Source organism: Cyanistes caeruleus, chromosome 5 (genome assembly GCF_971803275.1).
Source record: "Cyanistes caeruleus chromosome 5, bCyaCae1.hap1.1, whole genome shotgun sequence".
NCBI lineage: Eukaryota > Metazoa > Chordata > Aves > Passeriformes > Paridae > Cyanistes > Cyanistes caeruleus.
The window spans coordinates 77,741,192-77,753,778 of record NC_141705.1 but is presented as its reverse complement, the minus strand read 5'-3'; the positions used below and the strand labels follow the sequence as shown (position 1 = coordinate 77,753,778).

The 12,587-nt window shown below is 43.1% G+C and overlaps 1 long non-coding RNA gene across 1 annotated transcript; it reads left to right on the top strand.

Annotated features, from left to right (window-relative positions):
- The first annotated feature begins 6,515 nt into the window (after positions 1-6,515).
- On the top strand, positions 6,516-10,884 carry LOC147653285 (uncharacterized). Its single transcript, XR_015286892.1, has 2 exons — positions 6,516-6,693; positions 9,736-10,884. It is a non-coding gene; the product is annotated as an uncharacterized LOC147653285 (long non-coding RNA).
- Positions 10,885-12,587: the final 1,703 nt, after the last annotated feature.

Genomic DNA, 12,587 nt, shown 5'->3' with positions numbered 1-12,587 from the left:
CCATCTGTCAGCACATTTCTGCTATGCAGAGAGTATGACTAGCCAGTCATGACTAGCCTAGCTACACAGGGCTCCAAACTGAGGAGCTGGATTTCTCCTTGATCCTCATGGGGAAGTGTATGAAACAAATTCCAGTTTACTTTTGGGCTTTCCTTTCCACCTGCCTTGGCAGAAGGTGTCTGTGTGATGTACAAGTACCTGCAGCGTGGCAGGTGCTCTTTGATTCTCACCAAGATTTTTTTTTCTCCCTGGCTTCTTGTATTTGCAACTCACCAATTGGGCACTACAGCTTAGTACCTCCCCTTTACCCTTCTGAAATGTACAGTTATGAGTATCTTTATGAGGGGGGGTTACCACTATCATGAATCTCTCCCCATTCTCAGATCTATTTTATTTTTAGTTGAAGTCAGAGTCTTGTGTCTTTTGAACCTCATTAGGCTTTTGCCATTATGTCCTTTTTATGATTTACAGACTGTGAGAAAAATTCTGCATTTTCAGCATCGCCCTGTCCCCTCTCAGGGATTTAATTGCAGAGCCAAGGCCTTTCACTGAGCTGTGGCTTTCCCTGGAGAGGTGAATACACTGCAGTGCACAAGACACAGGATATCAGTCAGGATTTCCCTTCCTCTGCCCCCAGACTCCAGCTGTCCCCAAGAAAGCAGGGCCAGAGGTGGCTGGTGGCCACGGCAGCCTGAGCTGGCCCACGGGATGGGCTGCAGTGCAGAAAAAACCCACACCCCTCCACACAGCAATGCACTTCACAGGGGTATCAGCATTTCCACCAGATAACCTTGTATGCACAGTGCTACAAGCTGACATGCTTCAGGGGGGGACTGATAAAATTCCTCTCCATAACTGCAATTCAGGAATTCCATATCTGTCCATCTTATCACAGCCATTCCACCCAGGCAACATCAGCTAGGATGCTGCTTGAGCAGAGAAGTGTGTACCAAGAGCAGCTGGAACCGAGCTTTGGATGAAAACAAAGCCACGGTTTTACCTCCGCAAGAGCCACAGGGTTAGCTATTAAAATAATCCAGATTTACACAGAGGAGAGCTGAGTTGTTTTGCAAAGTGCCTTAGAAAGATCTTGAAGGGCATCAACGTTTTTATGTTTTTACTTTTACACTTTAAGAAATTATTTTCAGCTGTCTAATGGAGACTTCAGTTGTTGCTCACAAATCACTTTACACAGTTCAGTTCATGTCAGCCTTGTTCAAACCACTACAGTTCTCAGATGAAGAAAACTTTAAGGAAACAAGCATTTACAGAATGCTCCAGAAGGAGGAATATATTTATCAAGCAAACATAAATCCAAGCTGGCAGAGCAAAGCCTGAAAACTAATCACATTCACTGTGAGTTTAGATTAAAGGGTTTTTTCCTAAATTTACTGCTACTGCTTTTAGTGTTATTTTTACTCTGCTCAAGCCTTCCTGCACATTATTCTACACATCTCACAAACATTCAGATGTCCTAACCAAGTCTGAAAAAGGCCAGCATAGAAACCCTCAGCTGCTAGAGCTTATCTTTGAGGAAGGTTAGAAGCAAAAAAGAGAACATCCATGCAAAAAACCTCATATGCTCCATCTTCCACCCAAAAGCCAAAGAGCCTCCTTTCTTTTTAATGGGTGTGAAAACAAGCAATAGATCCATACATTTCAAGACAGAATTCTGGAGTTTATATTTCTACAAGGCTTTACAGATTTCCATTTTTCTTTTTATGCAGGTGATTTATCTTGAAATCCTGCTTTGATTTCCCACCCCTGTCCCCAAATATCCTGATAGTTTTCCAAGCAGTGATATAATTAAATGAGTTTTCCTGTCCAGGTGTTTTTACTGACCCTTGACCTTGGTTTCTGTCTAAACTCCCAAACCTGTTATGATTTAGCTCAGTTTAATTTAGACTGAACAACATATCATGGCTTGATCTAAAGTTAATTCCTATGGTGACAACTAGGTTGTTCTTCCCTGACCTCACTCAATTCCCAGCCCAGGCTAGACAATCTTGTATGATTAGGTATCCCCTGTATGATTACAGCTTTCATAAATACTCTGCCTTGCATGAGGCTTCTTCTTTGAAAGTCTCACCATCTTAATGAGCAGTTCTGTGGATGGTGTGCAATGAAAATGGAAAATTATTTTAGCCCTTTTACTGCCTCATTCTACCACTCCACTGGGAGTTAAATGCATGTAGAATTTTTGGGTTTATTGCTAACTTATGTTGCATGCATATATCTTTTCCCATAGGAAACAAACAGTAGGATAAACACAGCACCAACTTTCCAGGGAAGATTTCTATGATACATTTCAGCTCCATGTTGTTTCTGATTTTGCCTGTCCAAGTGTTTGATGGAATTAATGTGGACACTTGTCCCACAGATTTGACTCTTGTGGTGGAGCACTTTGAGGTCACAGCACATGCAGTCTGGGATTGGGAGTTCTCTGTGCAGTCTAATACCTGAAGTTACACTGAATTAGTCTTCTCTTTTTAATGTCATCTCTTCCTTTCACAACATACACGTGAACATTATGGGTCTTTGGAGCTCTACCTCTGACAGCTTTAGACCATATTTGCCTGTGGGTGCATCATCTAATCTAAGGCCTGGGAACAAGATGCAAATAGATAGACATCATCTTTACATAAGGTGTATTTCCACTGGAAAAGAAACAGAATAAACAAAGCTGTACTGGGTAGAATATTTTAATATAATATGTGTTTATCAAGTCCCTTTGGAATCTAGTCTATATTACAATCACGGAGAGATGGATCAGCACACAGCATCTCATCTCTTATAGTTATTAAAAATGGGGGGGGATGGAAGAAAAAAGAAGGAGAGAGGATGGCTAATGGGGGCTCTGTGCGGTTTGTGATGGGGGTTTGTGTCAGAGCAACAGCAGTTTCTTTTTGTAATTTTATTTGTGCTGTTCACTTAGAAAACACTCATTGAGAACTCCCTCATGGCTTTGCTGTGCAGTTTGCATTTGCCACTCTCTCAGCATCCAGCTGCCAGGCATACGTGGTAACCAGCACAAAAGCTGTTAAAATGTACTTTGCACGCACCAGAGTGGGATTGTGCCACTCAAATTTCAGCTGCGCTCTAAATCTGTGTGTGCCTGTTCTCAGACCAACACACTGCCCCACTCACTGCCTTTTATTAACATCTGTGATGTTGCAAAAGAAAAGTTCTAAAATATGAACCATTTTTCATTATTTGGGGCATTAGTGAAGGATAATGGTGTGCACTGCTGTAAGTTGGTAAGAAAGCACAGGTTGATTTTAACCTTCACTCTGTCATCATCATACTAAGAAGGAATCTTCAAGCCTTGTCTTTCTTATGGGAAAAAATGTGTCTTTCACTCTCTCCATTTTACCTAACCTGAAGAAATTTATATCACAGAATCACAGAATTGTTAGGATTGGAAGGGACCTCTGTAATCATCCAGTCCAACCCTCCTGCCAAGGAAGAGTCACCTAGAGAATATGATGTGAAATTTTGTATATGATATCAATCAAAATGAAAGTGAGGGATCTCATAATTTGAACATTTTAACAGGCCAAGGTAACATTCTTCCTTATTAAAAGATGAAGGGCCTTTGAGGTGGGCACAAATGTAAATTAAGCCTTAGCCTCAATTTCTCAAGGCTTTGCTGGAAAATCCCTGGGCATTTCAGCATCAGAGGGTCCTGAGGAATGCTTGAAGGTATTTGGAAGGCAGCTGATATTTCCAGCAGCAACACCAAAGAGAAATATCATAGGGTTGTTCTGTTCTTCAAATACTTTCAGCTGCACTTTGTTGGAGAGGAGCTATAGGGCAGGCTTGGCTGGGGTTTGGTGGTGTCACTTTCTGAGTAACTGGATTTCCAGCTGAGTGTCATTGCTGCTATTCCAGTCTTTTTTGAGTCAAAGACAAGCTGGAGTTTGCCACGGGTATTAAAATTCTTAGATCTCTAATATGAAATAAAACAGAACTAGCAATGTTCTTACCGTGAAAAAGGCTGAAAGGAAGGAAAGGTTTTCATTTTTTTTTAATTTTTAATTTTTTTTTTTTTACTTTTTATTTTATTAGATGTATATTTCTCTTTTTTTTTGCAATATATGTTTTCAATTTGTGGCAATTTTAAAAAGGAGCTTTTACTTTAAAGCTAAAGCAAAGGCTCTGCCTTGACTGTGTGCAGGGTCAGCACCAAGGGGAGACAAGAAATCTCCCCAGACCCTCCTGAGCTGAGGGCTGTGTGTGTTGTTAGGGAAAAGCAAATTGAGGAAAGAGGTTTTTCCACCGAAGTTCACAGCGGTGAGGGCCAAGCTGAGCAGAAATGACAGCTCAGCAGCTCCAAGCAGGGCATCAGGAGGAATCCTACAAGCCTGGGAGATAAAAGAGAAGCTGCTCCAGCCTCATGCAAGCTGTGAAGCAATCCCTTTGCTCAGCCCCCTTTTCCACTTCCCACATCTTAGGTATGAGGGAGGGATGAAGAATGGGGGGGCAAAAGGGGGTACTGGGGGAGGAAGGGTACTGGTGATGGCACCAGAACATCTGTTTCCTGCCCTTGTTGCCCGGGATCAGCTGGATGCCCACCCAGCAGCCTTTGGGTGCAATCCTGCTCGGGGAAGCAGAGGCCCTGGTGCCTGAGGACAGAGCAGGCACTGCACTGCTCTCTCTCAATTAACCAATTTGTCTCCTTTCATGTTGGGTCAATGAGTTACAGTGCATCATGGCTTCAGAGGATACAAACTAATTAAGGGTGAACGAACCAGCGCACATCCGTTAAATTCCGCGTTCCTCCCAGGAGTGCTGGGATAGCTGTGGGATCCCATGTGCAGGGCCTTGTCCCAGGAGCACTGAGCCTTTCCCTGCCCAAGTAATGCCATGAGCAGCATCTACACACCGTGTGTCAAGAATGGCCCTCAAGACATTCTAATTGGGAAAATAACACCAGGGCTGTGGCCACATGTCCAGCTCCAGTCAAATATATTTAATACAACAATTGGAACATTTACATCCCATGTCAGCCTGTTTATACCCAGTCAGGCCACAAAACCTTGCTGCCCTCACAGAAAAAAGAGAATGGGCTTTATGAAATAATTTCCATGGTTAACCTGTGTTCTCACAAATGATGGTGCTACTTCACTCCTAAAATAGAATGAACACGTCTGGTACATGCCCGTGGCTGTCAGGGACCAGCCATGTGCTGGTAGGAACACACTTCTGCTTGTGTTAAGAGTATGTTTATGGTTATGCATTATGGCTTTTTTCTCCCAGTTACCTCCCAAACTTGTTTAAAGCCCTTATGAGGAAAAGTGGCTTTGCCTCTTTTAAGAGACATTGTATGAGGTGAGTAGGAGGGAAAATTCAGGCTGCAATTCTGCCAGTTGGACAGAACAACATTAGACTTATCCCTAAGACTCAGCCTTAATGTGTTGGATGGTAGAGACTTGAGCAAGCCCCTCAACTCTAGCATTAGAAGCTGCTATTTTTAGATAATTTGTATATTTATTTATTTATTTATTTATTTTTGCTTAGGACATCCCCACATTTTTCAAGAGCAATTGCCCTGAAGCCAGTGTCTTGTGCAATCCTGGTAACGGTTATGAGATTCCAGAAGGCCATGGAATTTGGCTTATTTAAGCTTCTTATTTCCTGTTGCTGGAATTATAGCCTATTCCTGTCAAGAACGTAGTCCCAGCCACATTATCACAAAGTGAGGATGCAATTGTTTAACACACCCCAGTTTTTCACAGTGTAAAGTTAACAGCAATTTTTTTGTCCTGTCTCTGCCACACAGCACAGATGTTGTTGCTTTCAACATTGCCTTCGTTAGTGGAGCACAGCTGAAGAGTAATTTTAGTCCCCTGTTTTACATAGTCTCTTTCATGTGCTGTTGCTGCAGCCATCATCCAGACAAGACACTTGACTAAGCAAACTGTCAATGTATTTCACACATCCACGGGAGATGCATAAAGTCAGATTCCAAGTTGTTGTATGAGATTTGTTTGTTTGATTTTATGCTGGACTTGCTCTCACTCATTACTTTCCCTTTTGTTGCAGCTGGGAGATTCTTGAAAGCATAACTTTTATTGTGAAAATACCAAAACTTTTTCCCAAAAATGGAAATATTTCACGCAGATATCTGGTGCTTTATGGCAGCCGCAAATTTCTTTTTGATTTGTTCTCTTGTGATGCCAAAATTCAAAGTCCCTAGGCAGCTTGACTGTATCACCCATAAAATGGAAGTGCAGGTAGAGATTATAAGTCTCCAGCCTGTATGCAGACACACAGAAAAAAAATGGAAAAAGGCTGAATAATTTAATGTTAAGTTCATATCTGGCATTTTGGAGCCCTGCTGGATATTCCTGAGGTCCTGTCCTTATGGAGAAAGGACTTTTAGCTGTGCCAGACAAATGGGAAGCAATGCACTTGTAGTATGACTGGATCAGCACTCCAACAGTGAAGACTTTCCCTACACTATCACTAAACCCAGTTAGCTCAAATAACAGGAGATCCAAGACTCTCACAACTTTCTCCCTAACTGCAAATCGACCATGAACTGGAATCTCTGGAAGTCACTTAACAGCCTGTAATTTGTATGAGAAACTCTCTATTTCAAGAGAATTTCTGCATCTGTTTCCCCAGCAGATACTGCCAAAAGAAGACACTTGCAGAATTTCAGCATCTTGCCTTCTGTTTGAAACTTCTGTGAGTATGGGAACAGGGGAATGGAAGATAACTTTTAAAAACGTGATCTGAAGGAGATCTGTCTCTAGGTCTTGTGCACCAAAATGATCTAGATATGAAACTGAAACACGACATACAAAGAAAGGGATTTCTCTCACATTCCAAGGGGCTAAAAGACCGGGAATGTGGGAGTGCACAGCTTATTGCTTCCTGGCACTCACACTCCCAAATGTGACAATAATGCTGCAAGGATAATCAGCCCAATTTATGTTCCAAGTGTGAAATGTCCAAATCCCGCACAACAGGGGGGGCTTTCATCATTTCATCTGCGTGCAATGAATGCAGAGAATAATTAGCAAAATGAATGAAAAGGCTTTGGACTCGATTTTAATCCACCTCTGTGCAATGGGAATAACACCCCAATTCATTAGGCATCAGATGCACATTAGTGAAACACAGTGGCAACTTAATTCAGCTGGGAAGGGCATCCCCCCAGGGAGAGCAGAAACAAGCAAGCCCATCATTTCTCCATATGTGGCTAGCTTCAATTAAGCTTCCCAAAGCACAAATTTGCCCTCACCTTGGAGGAAAATGGGAGAGAACAGCTACTTTATGGACCTTCCTGTTGTATTTCAGGATGGTTTCCTCATTCTGAGCAAGTTGAAGCAGTAGGGGCGGTGGGAATTTCGATGGAAGGGAATTCAAGCACTAGAACAAGGTATTCAGGGGACCTCTGCAATAGTCAGAACAGAATTTGCAATATCTTTAGGGAATATTATTACTAAATTTCAAGTTTCATTTATTCCTCTGGATTGTTCTACTCTTGGCCTTGTCACTTCTGATCAAGTGCTCCTTTGTGAGCTTGTTTTCACATTTATTAGAGGCCAAGTGGTATTCTGTTTACTCAGTTCCATGGGAAAACAGAGTGACAGCTTGCTGTGGGCTTTGGGAATAAATGCTGTATCCTGAAGTTTCATTTCCTTGCAACCCTTCTATTAAGGCAATAAGTGGGAAGGGTGAGCCAATTTTCCTTTTCTCTAAACTTTCCCTAAAGGTTTGCTTAGTGTCTTTAGCTTAGACAAAATCTAGAAGGAAAACACTTGTGCGCTCCGATTTTTGTTTTCTTGGTAAAATATCTAGGAACTTGGCAAGTGTAGAGCTGAGGGGAGAAGTTAATTTGACTGATATCCTGCTCAGTTGGGATCCTCTTGCCTTTTGAGGTCTCGGTTTGCAATTCCAGTACTGTAAAAATTGGCCATTACAGAAATTGCTTATTGGTTTTCCCAGGGTTTCAAGTTGCGCCCCTGACTTCAAAATTCTCAGGGATACTACGTAAGGAAACTGGGATGTGTGACTCCCAGGGCCTGTCCTTGACTCCCTCCTCAGCTCTGAGAGACCAGCCTCCTTCTCTGCTTGTGCTGTGGCGTGCAGAGTTGAGGACAGAGAGTCACTCTTGTCCCAGAATAGTACAGGCACCCTATGGATGTTCCAAGGAGGGAAAACTGTGCTCGAATCGGTGTCCTCGCCTGTCCTGCTTGTTCCTGAGCAAAGGACATTTGTGGCCCAGCAGCAGACACAATGAATGGATGTTCAGTTCCAGGGAAAGCTGAGGAATTTTCCATGTCACTCACCAAAACCAGCCCTTGGAGCTGATTTTGAGGCTGAGGTCACTCCCCTGGAACCGATTTAGCCATAACTCACGTGAATCGTGACACGGAAGCAGAGTCCATACCAAGTCAGCCAGGGTGGAGATGTCCTCCCTCCATCACACTCATTGCACAGCTCTGTCATCAGACAGACCTTTCTACCCTCACTCCTCTGATCCAGAGGGCACAAATGGCAGACATCAGACATCTCCAGAGCAAGTGGCCAGGTCTGGTGTTTGTCGTGACAGCATCAATCACAACCCACCTCATTCCTCCCACATCTACACAAATGACTCCTTCTGCATGGGCTGTTCCAGGGAAAAGAGAGGTGAGGGGTAAATCTCAGGGAAATGGAAATGCTGGAAGTGCTCTGGGTCAGTGGCCAGACATGTGGGGTGTTCCTCCACTGGCCTCAGTGGTGACAGGCATCTCTGACACTTGATATTAATCTTGCTCTGAGTCTGGCCATGTCACTGCAACTTCTCCTTACACCTTCTCCAACCTGTCATGCAGCCCATGGATGTGACAAGAGGTGCAAATTGCAGATGCTCTGGCAAGCTCAGCTTTAAATAGTTTAATCCTGGCAAGTTTGTGCTGCTGAGGTTTTACAAAGGTTAAGCCCTTCGAATGTGGAGGTGATGAATAGCTGCTCAGTATGGCAAGCACTCGGGGCAGCAGGGGCTTCTAAATTCCTCTTCTTTTTCGTATTTCACACAGAGAGCAAAGCCTTGAATTCAGTGTGATCCCTGTGTTAATAGCAGCGTGGTCTGTCTGTAAACATGCAGCTAGAGAGGGTGATTTAGGGGATGACAACTCTCTGCACCCCAGATTTTCTCTTATGCAGCTGCCATTCTGTCAGCTGTTGGAGGCACAGCTTTCCTTCCTTCCCTCCTCCCTGCTGCCCAGTCCCCTCTGCAGTCCCAGGGAAAGGACTGGAAATGACTCAAGGACAGGGCAGGCTTCCCTTCTCAGTGTGAAGAGGAAAAGGCCCCTCTGAGACAGCAGAAAGCAGTGGCTCAATTAACTGTGGGACAGCAGGATTTCCAGGGACGGGAGGTGGAGAGAGCAGAGGGCAGGATGGGAGCAGAGGACTGGTTTCTCCATGCCCTGTGCTCCTTCCAGGGCAGAAAAGGGACCATTTTACAGAGATCCATGCAGCATCTCAGAGATCCTATTATTAGCAAGCTCTGCTTAACCTCCCAGAGCATCCATCAACCCCAAGCATCACAGTAACACTCCCCAGCTGTTATATTACATGGATAATTATAGTCTGCAGATGCTAATGCAAGGAACCCATGTCACTTACGATACATCATGCTACAGGATGAAAGGCTTTCTTTTCTTTTTTTTTTTTTTATAGGCTTCAAAGTGGCAAATTGTTTCTTTCTTTCTTTCCCCATTGTTTTTTATCCTGCAGAGGTAGAAGCACAGCCCCATTCAACAGTTTGGACTGGATTAGTGTTTAAAGAGCGCTTGGAGGCTACTTGAGGACAGGCACACACTTTGCATGTGGCTGTTGCATGAGTGAGCAGCCAAAGGGGAAAGCACACGAGTCAACCTTAACGTGGCCTCTCAGGGACACTGCACCACTTTTGTGGGTAAGGCAGCAGGCTCAGGCAGGGTCAGGCTGCAGCAGAAGCTCAGAAATATCTTGGTGGAAATCTTGGCACACCCCCAGCCACCTCTCTTGATGCTGCACATCCCTCTTGCTCCACTCTCATGCCCCTTGGCTTGACTGTTTCCAAGGAAAGCTGAAAAGATCTGAAAACCTCGTTTGCCCCTGGGGTTTTAATGGATGCATTTTCCTACGTATCATCTGATGGGTATGTGCAGTCTCCTTTTCCACTTGTGTTACAACCACAGGGGTAGTTGGTGCCCCATGATTACAGTCTTGAACTCAGAGTGGCCTAAAATAATGTGGAGAGCACGGATTAGAGGGCCAGACACCCGACCAAATTTGAAACTGCTCAAAGGATTTACAAAAGTGTCTCCAAATCAGGGAGCACTCAGCCAGCTTTATTTTACAAGAGGAAAACCAGGGCACATTCCTTTGACCAAAAAAGCCTTCTGAACACTGAGGAAAGGAGAAAGCAGGCAGGCACATTTTAAGGATATGCGCCTTTGCGTCAGAATTTTCGGAATGAACACTGTTAACTTTACATTCACCCATTAATTTTTCACAAGGTTTTATTTGAAGCACAGGGCCTATAATTTTGGCTCAGGTTTCTGGTGGCTTGAGGATAATTTTGTTTATAATATCACCAGAAAGCCCTAATGGAAGTATCTTACTGTAATTCATGCTGGTTTGCCACTTATTCTCCCTTTTCAGTATACATGAAGCTTCTGTAAAAGTCACAGAGGTAATTTCATTTTTGGATTTGTGTTGTGTGATTAAATGTGAGTGTATGTGAAGTCTTCCAGGGGACAAAAAACTCCCCCACAATAAGACTACATTCTGAAGGAAAGAATTGCATATATGAGTGACTGGATGTACTTCTGATGCTGCCATTTCAAACAATCACAGCTCCAGGTTGAACTAAATCAGTAATAAATGTTTATTAATGCATTCACCATTTTTCTTGTCTTTCTTGCTCTTACCTTGCATGATGGCTGGCAATGTAGAGATATTGGTGCTGTGCAGATGACAGAGCATAAAGAAAGCTTAGACCAGGTGAAAATAACATTAATTATAAGAAAGCAGAGAGAAAAGATGCATGCAGGGAAGACTTACCACTTTCATTTTTATATTCTCCTTTCCTCTGAAAGAGAATTTTAAGGATCCAAATTGCCTTTAATTCTCTGCCCACAGTGAATCACACATTATTTGCAGTCAATAGGTATAATATTTTTGCAGCAAGAGGAGCCTTACCAGTCACAGACAGTATAAGAAGCATGTAATGTAGTACACTTTTTTTTTTTTTTTACCTTTTTTTGTCCCTAACTTTAACTGTCACGACGCAAAAGATAATTTCTGGTGTGGCATTTCCCAGACAGCGCAGGAGGTGCTGAGACAGCTTTAATAACTTCACCCCAACCTCTGCCTCCACATCACAGTTCTGCGTAATGCACGTACGTGTCTGGTGGCTGAGGCTTTCACAACATCACATCTCTGATCTCTGGCTGCCAGTGTCATTCTGAGTTTGCTTTTATCCTTAATGACAGCGAAGGAAGCAGGATGCAAACAAGAGAGCTGGATAGGCTCTATCTGTTTCTGTTGTGAAATGAGAATAATAATTGCAGCTGGCCTGAAACAGCTTCCCCAGTGCCTTCTGTCTGTATTGGGGTAGGCATTGAAGCCACTTCTAAAATGAAAAAAATATTAGGATGAGTCATTTTCCCTCTTAGGGTATTGTGAGCCACACATACAGAAAGATTTATGTTGGAAAGCTACAGTCTTGATAAGTGTGGTGTTTTAATTTACTTTTAATGGGTAAAGACAGAAAGAAGGGGATGAGAAGAGGAAGATGCATCAAACAGAAAGCTACAGCTACTGCCTTCAGTTTGAAAGTTAATTAAATTCTGGACATTTTCATATCGGTTTCCTTTTCCTTGTTAAAGAATGGAAATAGTAAGAGGCCCTGAAAATACACAATGACCTCCATCCTTCAAATATAATTAATATATTAATTAGCAGCTGCTGTGCCCCAACCTTGTTGGCCCAAGAGGTGTACATTAGCATATACACAGGAGATAAATCCACCTTTAATTGTATCTCTGCAATGGTTCGTCCCACTGTTCTGAGACTGAGGCATGCTAATGACTGCTCAGGATCAGGAAACAGCCTCCCATTTTCCTCTCTAGGGTTCAAATCTCACCTGAACCAAACCCCAAGGATCCTTTGTACACAGATGTAAAAATTAAATACTTTTGTAAAGAAAGAGCATTGCTTAAGCTGAGCTGTACATGCTCGTATCTGGATGCTCTCAAGTGGCTTCCTGTCATATTCCAAATAAATTTGTCCTCATGCCTGTGTTTTGAATGCAGTCCTGGCCTCATCTGCAGCTCTTTACTGTACTTTTCAAAGCTTATGGCAACTCAAGAGGGTATAATTTACTCCTGAGAGTGTCCTTTTCCTGTTAAACATCCTCCTTCCTTCCTCATTCCCAGCTAAAACAGGACAAGTAGAAAGAGATGCCGATGATCTGAGCCGCACAGCAGGAAGGATACAATGTGATTTATTGTTGTGGATCGCTGAATCACAGAATAGTTTGAGTTGGAAGAGACCTTTAAAGTTCTCCTAGCCCACCCCTTTAACAATGAGCATCTTCA